Raw genomic sequence first — 10,000 nt, forward strand, 5'->3', positions numbered from 1 at the left:
TGCAGTAACCCAATCTTTTGATTCGCTCGGCCATTGATTTCTTTGGATCGCATTTTTCGTCTTGTGTCAACGCATATTCTGCACAAAAATACATAAGTTAACTATTTTAATGCGATGGACACATGCGACCGCAATATTATGATCTTAATGCTTTTTGGACGCATTCTTGTATATTTTTATCAACGCAAACCTGCATTGTTTTATAACTTAGCATTGTAATAACGTGCATTTCTGCCCATTATCACTTATTCACTCTTATGTCTCCACATAAAGTTCAAGTACTCATGTAATAGTCATGGGTCTTAGTTTATTGGATTTAGACTTTCATATCTACAATTTATAAAATCAATAATAAGTTTATTGATTATAGAAAATGTTAATCATTTTACAAACTGTGAGTTTTTAGGACATAAAACCCAACAATTTCTTCCCTTCAACACTTATTCCTTTTTTCCCCAACAACTTCCAATCCAAAACTCAACTACTTTTCCTCAAAATGACTTCAATTTTCGACAATAACTCCAAAATTAAATTCGGATGTCAAAATGTCCAAAGTTTCCTTTAATAGAACTAAATTTAAAAAATATTACAAAAGAGTACTGAATACAAAATTACGAAAACACGGGATGTTACATGTTTATTATATAACAAATCAAATAAACTTGTATATATTAAGAACACTTTTGAGAAAAAGTTGGCAAGTTGAGAAAAAGTACTGAATAAAAAATTACGAAAACACGGGATGTTACAAGTTTTTATCAAAAGTGTTTAAATGAAAATGAATTTTTGAAAAATATATCTTTTTTCTAAGTCATTCCAAACAGGCCATATAATTTGTGGGGCAATTTTTATTAGATTTAGCCCTTCATAGTGTAGAAATAAATGTCCATCGTTATTGTGTCATAAAAGAACCACTTCCTTAAAAGTAAATTTTTGTGTGACTTTGGTGCTAGATCGCTTCATACTGGTTGCTCCCCAAAGTTTATTAATACAAAACTCTTCATCAAATGTGCACTCCTTATAGAAGAATTGTAATCAAATAATAAAACAACTTGCTTAAATTAGTAGTAAAAAAACAAAGAACATATGAGGAAGAAGATCAATCTTTGTTACTATCTCTTCTTAAACCGAACCCCGAATTAAATTCAAGAAGAAAAGTAAAAAAAAAAAAATGTGTTAGGTTTGAAATTTATTTTCAAATATACAAATTAAGAAAAAAAATATTATTAATCTCTCAAATGTGTAACATTAATAAAAGGGTAACATTTTGGTCAAAAACTTGATGGAAAAATTAGTAAAAAGTTATTTCTTTTTAGGTACGAACGTGATTACCTGAACCCACCTTCCAATCATATAATGGTGACACGTACATGTGAAGATAGATTCTCTTACCACTGTAACTGCATTTTACATGTGGAACAACATGATGTTTTCTTTTTTCAAATAGGACATTCCAATAGATCAAAAGCCAAGTTATTTTGAACACATAGTTGGATCTCATTCTTCCTAGGACTTCCACCGATAGTTGGAATGAATGCTTTTAGATCACAACAATAATATATCGGGCCAAATAAAAGATAAAGAAACCAACAACTAAATGATTATCTATTGGGTTATACTGTCTTGTGTAGGCCTTGTTGGGATTGGCGTCCTAATTCTCCCGGAGTCTCATTGTTTGTAATGATACACATTGTTTGATAAATAAAATAAATGTTATTCCATTCTGGCATTTACTCATGTCCAATAAACAAAACTCCTTGGTTATCTTATGTGAACATAAACATGTATATGTGATATACAAGTGGATCGTGCCTTAAGTTATAACCTAAAAAGGTCTGTAGTATAAGGATTAAGGTTTGATATCTGATCCTGGTGACATTATGGATACGACCCATTTTGTAGAGGTTTGCAAGTGTTGTAAACTACTACAGATGGTAGACCCTGACCATTCATGTGGAGACGTGTGAGCGGGGGTATCTTATACAAAGAGTCTGTATATAACACCGTAGGTGACAGGACCTCAATCCTGAGTGTTTTGGGAACTCCTGCATTTGAGGGCAGTTCTTTGATTAGTATGCGTGAGAGTGGCCAGATTTCCAACTCAACATGCCTACCTTTTTGGGGACTTGTCTGATCTGGGAGCTGGAAACTTAATCCACAAGATGGAATTTACTCCTTTCCCGAAGCAGGGATAAGTAGAGAGATTGCTCCCTTAAGGGCTGATTCCGAGCCTTGAACATAGTGGCCACAACTTCTCTTTGGAGAGAGGACTCATTCATAGTAGGACTATGACTTATGTTCATTAGAGAGATCAGTGGTACTTAAGGAGTTAGATGTAACTACAGGGGCATAACGGTTATTGTCCCAGCTGTACTTACGAGCGATCTGTGAAGGGTTGTCACACTGCTGATTGGTTAAGATGGACACATAATATATCTATGGTAAGAAGAGTTGGCAGTTAAGGGATGGTGGATCCTGTGACTAAAGAGTTTAGTAAGTTATTCACAAACCGTTGGAGCTTTGAGCTACAGGTCCATAAGGTCCCTTTGGTAGCTCAATGGGTTTAAGTTGAGGATCAGTTCTTGGTGTTGATTTGAAACGTTCAAATTGACAAGAGGTAATTCAATTATATATGATATGATCGATATGATGTATGAGATACATCTAGTGGAGGATTAATGTAAATAAGATTTACATTAAGTACCATAGAATAGAAAAAGAGCTATGGTTTATATGTTTCATGAGATGAAATATTAAAACTATAGGTTATAAATATAGTATGATAAGTTGGTTATCATTTATATTTATAATAATATTAATTATTGGATAATTAATTCTTTTTCTCTAATAACCAATTGAGTGGGAGGTTACTAGTGGTTTCATGGTAACCGTGAGATAAAAGGAAAAATATTTTCCTAATTTTAGTAAGTTTTTGAAAAAAAATGTTGAAAAATAATGTTTTGAGTTTTTCTCTCTTGGAATCTCACGAAACATAAGTTGTCAAGTATATAGGATTTACTAAGCGATAACTTGGAGCGGACTAAACGATCGTGTAGTGTTTGTAGGCGACAGACACGCAGCTAAGTGATGAGCTAAATGATCGCTTAGCTTTTGCAAGACGATCGCTTAATGGGCATCAACCTATACGATAGGTTCAACCTTCTCCCACTTGTTCAATCATTTACACGATTGTTGTTTCCTCCGTTCTTCTACCTCATACCAAGTCCACACAGAGCCCACCCTTTGGATTCTCACACCGAGAATACCAAGGTAGCCTTCTTGGTGATGTCATACTCAACTCGACGCCGTCGAAGTTATGTGGAGGCTGTTCGTGTTGTTGGGGTGTTCGTGACTGAGGCGATCGTTGAGTTTGAGTGTGCGGTGTTCGTGCTGTGTAACGGTCGTGTTGGACGAGCGTTCGGGCATTGTTGTGTTCAAGCATTCGTGATCAAGGAGCTTGGCGATGAGTTTACAAATGTGTGTAGATTTCTCCTTGAGTATTTGTTGTATCATGATGTAATTTCTTTAATGAATGCATAACCGTATGTTTCGTTTTATAACTGTAATTTGTAAAGTTCATACATGATTGTAATTTGGTATGATCTTTCCACTGCTCATGGAAATCCTCATGTTCCATTTCCTTCAATTGGTATCTGAGCCAGGTCTGTTTACTCTATCGATAGCATTGGTTGCCCGATCACGTAGGCACTAGAGGTAGACGATCGTAGTGGGACCGTGTGATGCTCATTGTTTAGTAAAAGGCTTGCGCTAGACGATCGTGTAGTTAGCAAGCCTCATCGCTTAGCTACTACCTACACGATCGCGCGTATACGATATGGAAGCTCTAACTAAACGATCATTTAGGCGATGGTGCTTTGCCGTATCATAGTCATTTAGGCAATCGCATAAGGTGAGCGTTGTGCGGAGGCGCTAAACGATCATGTACCTCAAGCTTCATCGCTTAATAAAAGGTACACGATCGTGTAGTATTTGCTAGATTGTTTAGCCCTGTGAGTGTTGGTAAGTGATAAAACGAAGCTTTTTTTTATCCTGTAGACAATCACGGGGAGTTTAGTACACGATAATTGGAGACGCGTTGCTTCACTTGGACGGTTCAAGACCCGGTTCACCTGTTTGAACCGGAGACTCCTTGTCTTTGTAATATTTAGCTTTAATTTTGTATTTTAAGGCAATTTTACTCGGTTCATCAACATTTATTTTTTATACATGTGATGTATGATGCTTATATGCCAAAGTTTTTGACATATAGTTTAAAACCCACCTTAGGTTGTGCAATAATTAATGCATCATGTATTATAAATGTTATAATCTAGCATGAAGAAATTACTAGAAAGCATGTGCATGCATCATGAAATATAAATGTTATATTTTGCATGCAGTGAGCATTATCATGCATCATCCTTTTATTATAACAGTTATAGTCTAAGGAAGAATGAAAGCATGTTTTGCTTGTTTCATTGCTATTTTGTATATGTGTTATATAAAAGAAGTAGCAATGAATGGACAATGCATTGAGCATGATAGTTAGGCTGTTTATAATCGTTATGAATGCCTTGCATGTGTTGGCTTAGCATTGTGGTTATGGTTTCCGTTTATAAGTGTTATAAAGGAAACTAGACCTAACATCAATAACAAAGAGTTGCATGCGGACATAGGGTGAACTCAAGTTTTTTTAAAAGGGTTTTAAAAATTGGATTCAGATAGACCTAAGTTCAAGTGGTTCTAAAGAGTTTAATAACCTAGATTAATCTTTTAAAATCGTTTTAATAGGATTAAATTGGTTGGCATAAAAGATTAAATTTGTTTTAAATCTATCTATAAGGGACCTTTTGTCTAAGGTGGGTTTTGGCTAGGCTAGTTGACGAAAACGTAACACCCCTCCTGGGAACCTACCTGGAAAGGTAAATTAGATAGATTTTCAACAAGCATGCGACGATTTGGTCAAAGACTCCGTTAAAGTATTTAATGGATGATAATCAAAAGTTGTTTAACTATCCAAGGTCAAAGTTACTCTTGGGCAAACCTAAAGGTCACTTAGTTAAAATCCTTAGCCATGTTTGATATGTCTATGGGCAAACCTAAAAGTTACTCTTGGGCAAACCTAAAAGTTACCCTAGGTTATAAAATACTCAGTGGGCGGAAGAGATGTATCTGTTATGTCTATGATTCCACTCACGTTTCTCCTTAAATGTTTACACCGTGAGATTCATGCTTGGCCTCATGGTGCCTTGCGAGCATCCCACTTCGGATGGTGTTTGCATGAGTCAATATCAAGGTGGATGGAAAGAGTGTTTATAGTAAGTGGGTGAAGGGTGTGCGTCAACACGTCCTATGGTCTGTCATTGGTTCACACCGTGGGATCATTTTGTACTCCCTCGTGTCGTCTTTGAGCGTCCCCCTTCGGATGGGTTTTGTGCAGTTGGTCAAGATCAAAGTGAACAACAGAAATGGATAGGTTCGCTTTAGGTTTTGCCACAATCGGATTTTCCCCCTTTGGATTAGCCTTTTGGGGCAGATCTCTAAAGCCTAAAATGGTAGGTCACACTTATGGGAGATTGTTAAGTAAGTTAATGATCTCTTGGCCAAATCAATGATGGCTAGTTGTTATAGAAGCAAGATTTATTATGATATTATTGACTAGTTAAGAACTTCGCAATTCAGAGGAGGGATAATTGACCTCCCTTCGGCGACTTTTGTCCTAAACCTTTGAAGTGTCATTGCAAAACTATTTGTCACACGGGGTTCATATTAGTTTTGCTAAAACCTTATTGGATGTTGTTTTGTTTTTACAACGAGTATTTGTTTAAAACCTAACGTAGGTCAATGTGCCTTTCTTTTCAGCAACTCGTTAGTATTTTCGTTTAGTACTTTTAATATGATCGACTACATATAGTGGAAATAATCGTGTGAAACATATTTCGTGGCGAACGACCTCGTATTTGTCATGGTTGAGGAGTGTCCTCAAGTCCCGACCCTTGATGCACCGCAAAGTGTTCGGAATGCATATGAGGTGTGGATGAAGGCTAATTTGTTGGCCCGACTTCATATTTTGGCTAACATACCTGATGTTTTGGCCAAAAAGGTTGAGAACATGATCATTGCACGCGAGATCATGGACTCACTGCAAGATTTGTTTGAACGTCAATTCTTACTTTTCGAGCATAAAGGGATGGATGACAAAACTAGTAGTGTCAGTTGTTCTGATAGTGATCCCACTACTCTCCAAAAGAGGAGGAAAGACAGTAAATCTGATTTATCGGTCTTTGAAATGTATTTGGTAGAGAATGATGATTCTGCCTGGATCCTTGATTCAGGTGCTACCAATCATGTCAGTTCCTCTTACCAAGGATTCAGTTCCTGGCAATCGTTGCCACAGGGAGAAATGACTCTACGAGTCGGCACTGGTGAGGTTGTTTCAACTGTTGCTGTAGGCAGGCTGAAGTTATTTGTTGACGAGAAACGTTATCTGTTACTGGATAATGTTTTTGTAGTTCCTTTTTTTACTAGGAACTTAATCTCGATTTCTTGTCTCATTGAACAAGGGTATACCGTCTCCTTTTTCGAGAATAAAGTGTTTATTTTCAAAAATGGAATGGAGATTGATTATGGTTCAATGGAAAGAAACTTATATGTACTAAGGCCATTAGTCATAAAAGCCTTGTTTAACACTAAAATGTTCAGTACGACAACAACAGCTAAAAGACCAAAGGTTTCTCCTAAGGAAAACGCCCGTCTTTGGCATCTAAGGTTACGTCACATCAACCTCAATAGGATTGAGAAGTTGGAGAAAAGTGGACATCTAAAGACTTTAGAAGAAAACTCCTTGCCAGTATGTGAATCATGCCTTGAAGGCAAGATGACTAAGCGACCTTTTACTGGAAAAGGTTACAGAGCCAAGGAAGCCTTGGAGCTTATACATTCAGACCTTTGTGGTCCGATGAATGTTAGAGCTCGGGATGGGTATGAATATTTCATCTCTTTCATAGATGATTATTCAAGGTTCGGGTATCTCTACCTAATGCAACATAAGTCTGAAGCCCTTGACAAGTTCAAGGAGTATAAGGCTGAAGTTGAAAACTTGTTAGGCAAGAAGAAAAAAACACTACGATCTGATCGTGGTGGAGAGTATATGGACCTCCAATTCCAGAACTATATGATAGAATATGGGATTGCGTCCCAACTCTCGGCTTCTGGTACACCTCAACAAAATGGTGTATCTGAAAGGAGAAACAAAACCTTGTTGGACATGGTTCGGTCTATGATGAGTTATGCTCATCTTCTAGACTCGTTTTAGGGTTTTGCAGTGCAGACCGCATGTTATATCCTGAACAACGTTCCCTCGAAAAGTTTTTTTGAAACACCTTTTGAGTTATGGAGAGGCCGTAAAGGTAGTTTGCGCCACTTTAGGATTTGGGGCTGTTCAGCACATGTACTAGTGACTAACCCAAAGAAGTTGGAACCGCGTTCGAAGGTTTGCCTATTTGTAGGGTACCCCAAGGAAATGAGAGGTTGATACTTCTATGATCCGAGTGAGAACAAAATATTTGTTTCTACAAATTCTATCTTCTTAGAAGAAGACCACATGAGGGATCATAAGCCACGAAGTAAGCTTCTTTTGCATGAGATCTCTAGTGAGACTGAGACTGCTAAGGGTTCAACAAGAGTTTTTGAACAGACCGACAGATCAATAAGAGTGGTTGAGGTCAGAACATCTAGTCAACCAGCTCAAGAGTTGAGACAACCTCGACGTAGTGGGAGGCTTATGAACCCACCGGATCGCTACATGGGTTTGACTGAAGCCTAAAACGTCATTACGAATGATGGGGCGAGGATCCGTTGTCTTTTAAGAAAGAAATGGAGAATGTTGACAAAGATGAATGGGTTAAAGCCATGAACAAGGAAATGGAGTCTATGTACTTCAACAACGTCTGGGAGCATGTTGATCCACCAGATGGGGTAAGACCTATTTGGTGTAAGTGGATCTATAAGCGAAAGAGAGGTGTAGATGGAAATGTGCAAACCTTTAAGGCTAGACTCGTGGCAAAGGGTTATACCTAGGTTTCAGGGAGTTGACTATGAAGAAATTTTCTCACCTGTTGTCATGCTCAAGTCTATCCGGATTCTCTTGTCCATAGCCATATTTTATTATTATGAAATATGGCAAATGGATGTCAAGACTGCCTTTATTAATGGTAATCTTGAGGAGACCATCTATATGACTCAGCCAGAGGGGTTCATAGTTCCAGATCAAGAGCAAAAAGTTTACAATCTTAATAGGTCCATTTATGGGCTGAAACAAGTATCTAGATCTTTGAACATCAGATTTGATACTACTGTTAAGTCATTTGGCTTTGATCAGAACGTCGATGAGCCTTGTGTATACAAGAAGATCATCAACAGCTCAGTAGTTTTCTTGGTACTATATGTGGATGATATCCTACTCGTTGGGAATGATATAGGATATCTGACTAACATTAAGAAATGGCTAGCTGCCTAGTTCCAAATGAAAGATTTGGGTGAGGCGTAGTATATTCTAGGGATCCATATCATTCGGGATCGTAAGAACAAATGGTTGGCCCTATCTCAGGCATCGTACATTGATCAAATGTTGATCAGGTATAGGGTGCAGGATTCCAAGAGGGGTTTGTTACCCTTCAGGCATGGAATCGTTTTGTCTAAGGATCAATGTCCTAAGACACCTCAAGAGGTTGAGGAAATGAGACAGATTCCCTATGCTCCTGTTGTAGAAAGCATGATGTATGCGATGTTATGTACTAGACCCGACATTTGCTATGCAGTAGGGATTGTCAGTTGGTATCAGTCCAATCCAAGATTTGATCACTTGACGGCGGCCAAGATGATCCTTAAGTATCTTCGAAGAACGAGGGACTACATGCTCGTGTATGGAGTTAAGGATCTGATCCTTACAGGATACATAGACTCTGACTTTCAGACTGATAGAGATTCTCGCAAATCGACGTCGGGGTCAGTTTTCACTCTGAATGGAGTGGTTGTAGTCTGGTGAAGCATCAAGCAAGGATGCATCGCAGACTCCACTATGGAAGTCGAATATGTAGCCGCTTGTGAAGCAGCTAAGAAGGCTGTTTGGCTGAGGAAATTCCTTTCAGATTTGAAAGTTGGTACAAATATGGATTTTCCTGGAAGTTGTTACAAATATGGATTTTCCTATCACTCTTTATTGTGATAACAATGAGGTTGTGGAAAATTCGAAGGAGCCTCGGAGTCATCATCGGGATAAGCACATCGAACAGAAATATCACCCGATTAGGGAGATTTTGTATCGCGGTGATGTGATAGTCACGAAGATCACATCAGAGCACAACGTTGCTGATCCCTTTACAAAGGCCCTTACGGCTAAAGTGTTCGAGGGTCACCTGGAGAGTCTGCGTCTACGGGACATGCGGCATCTTGTCTAGGGTAAGTGGGAGATGATACTGGGGTATGCCCTAATTTATTGTATATTGTACATATTTTTAATTGTATTGTACATTAGTCTCCCGAGTGATTAGGATAAGTGGGAGATTGTTGGGATTGGTGTCCTAATTCTTCCAGAGTCTTGTTGTTTGTAATGATAAACATTGTTTGATGAATAAAATAAATGTTATTTCATTCTAGCATTTACTCATATCCAATAAACAAAGTTCCTTGGTTATCTTATGTGAAATTAAGCATGTATATGTGATATACAAATGGATCATGCCTTAAGTGATAACCTAAATAGGTTTGAAGTATAAAGATTAAGGTGGGATACCTGATCCTGGTGACACTACAGATACGACCCATTTTGTAGAGGTTTACAAGTGTTATAAACTACTACAGATGGTAGATCCTGACCATTCAAGTGGAGACATGCGAGCGGGGGTGTCCTATACAAAGAGTTTGTATAGGATCGAACCACGAGATGACTAGACTCTGTATATAATGTCGTTGATACTGGAGACTTACATTTCACCTAAAC

Source organism: Benincasa hispida, chromosome 11 (assembly GCF_027475165.1).
Source record: "Benincasa hispida cultivar pf3 chromosome 11, pf3_genome.v1.1, whole genome shotgun sequence".
Classification (NCBI taxonomy): Eukaryota; Viridiplantae; Streptophyta; class Magnoliopsida; order Cucurbitales; family Cucurbitaceae; genus Benincasa; species Benincasa hispida.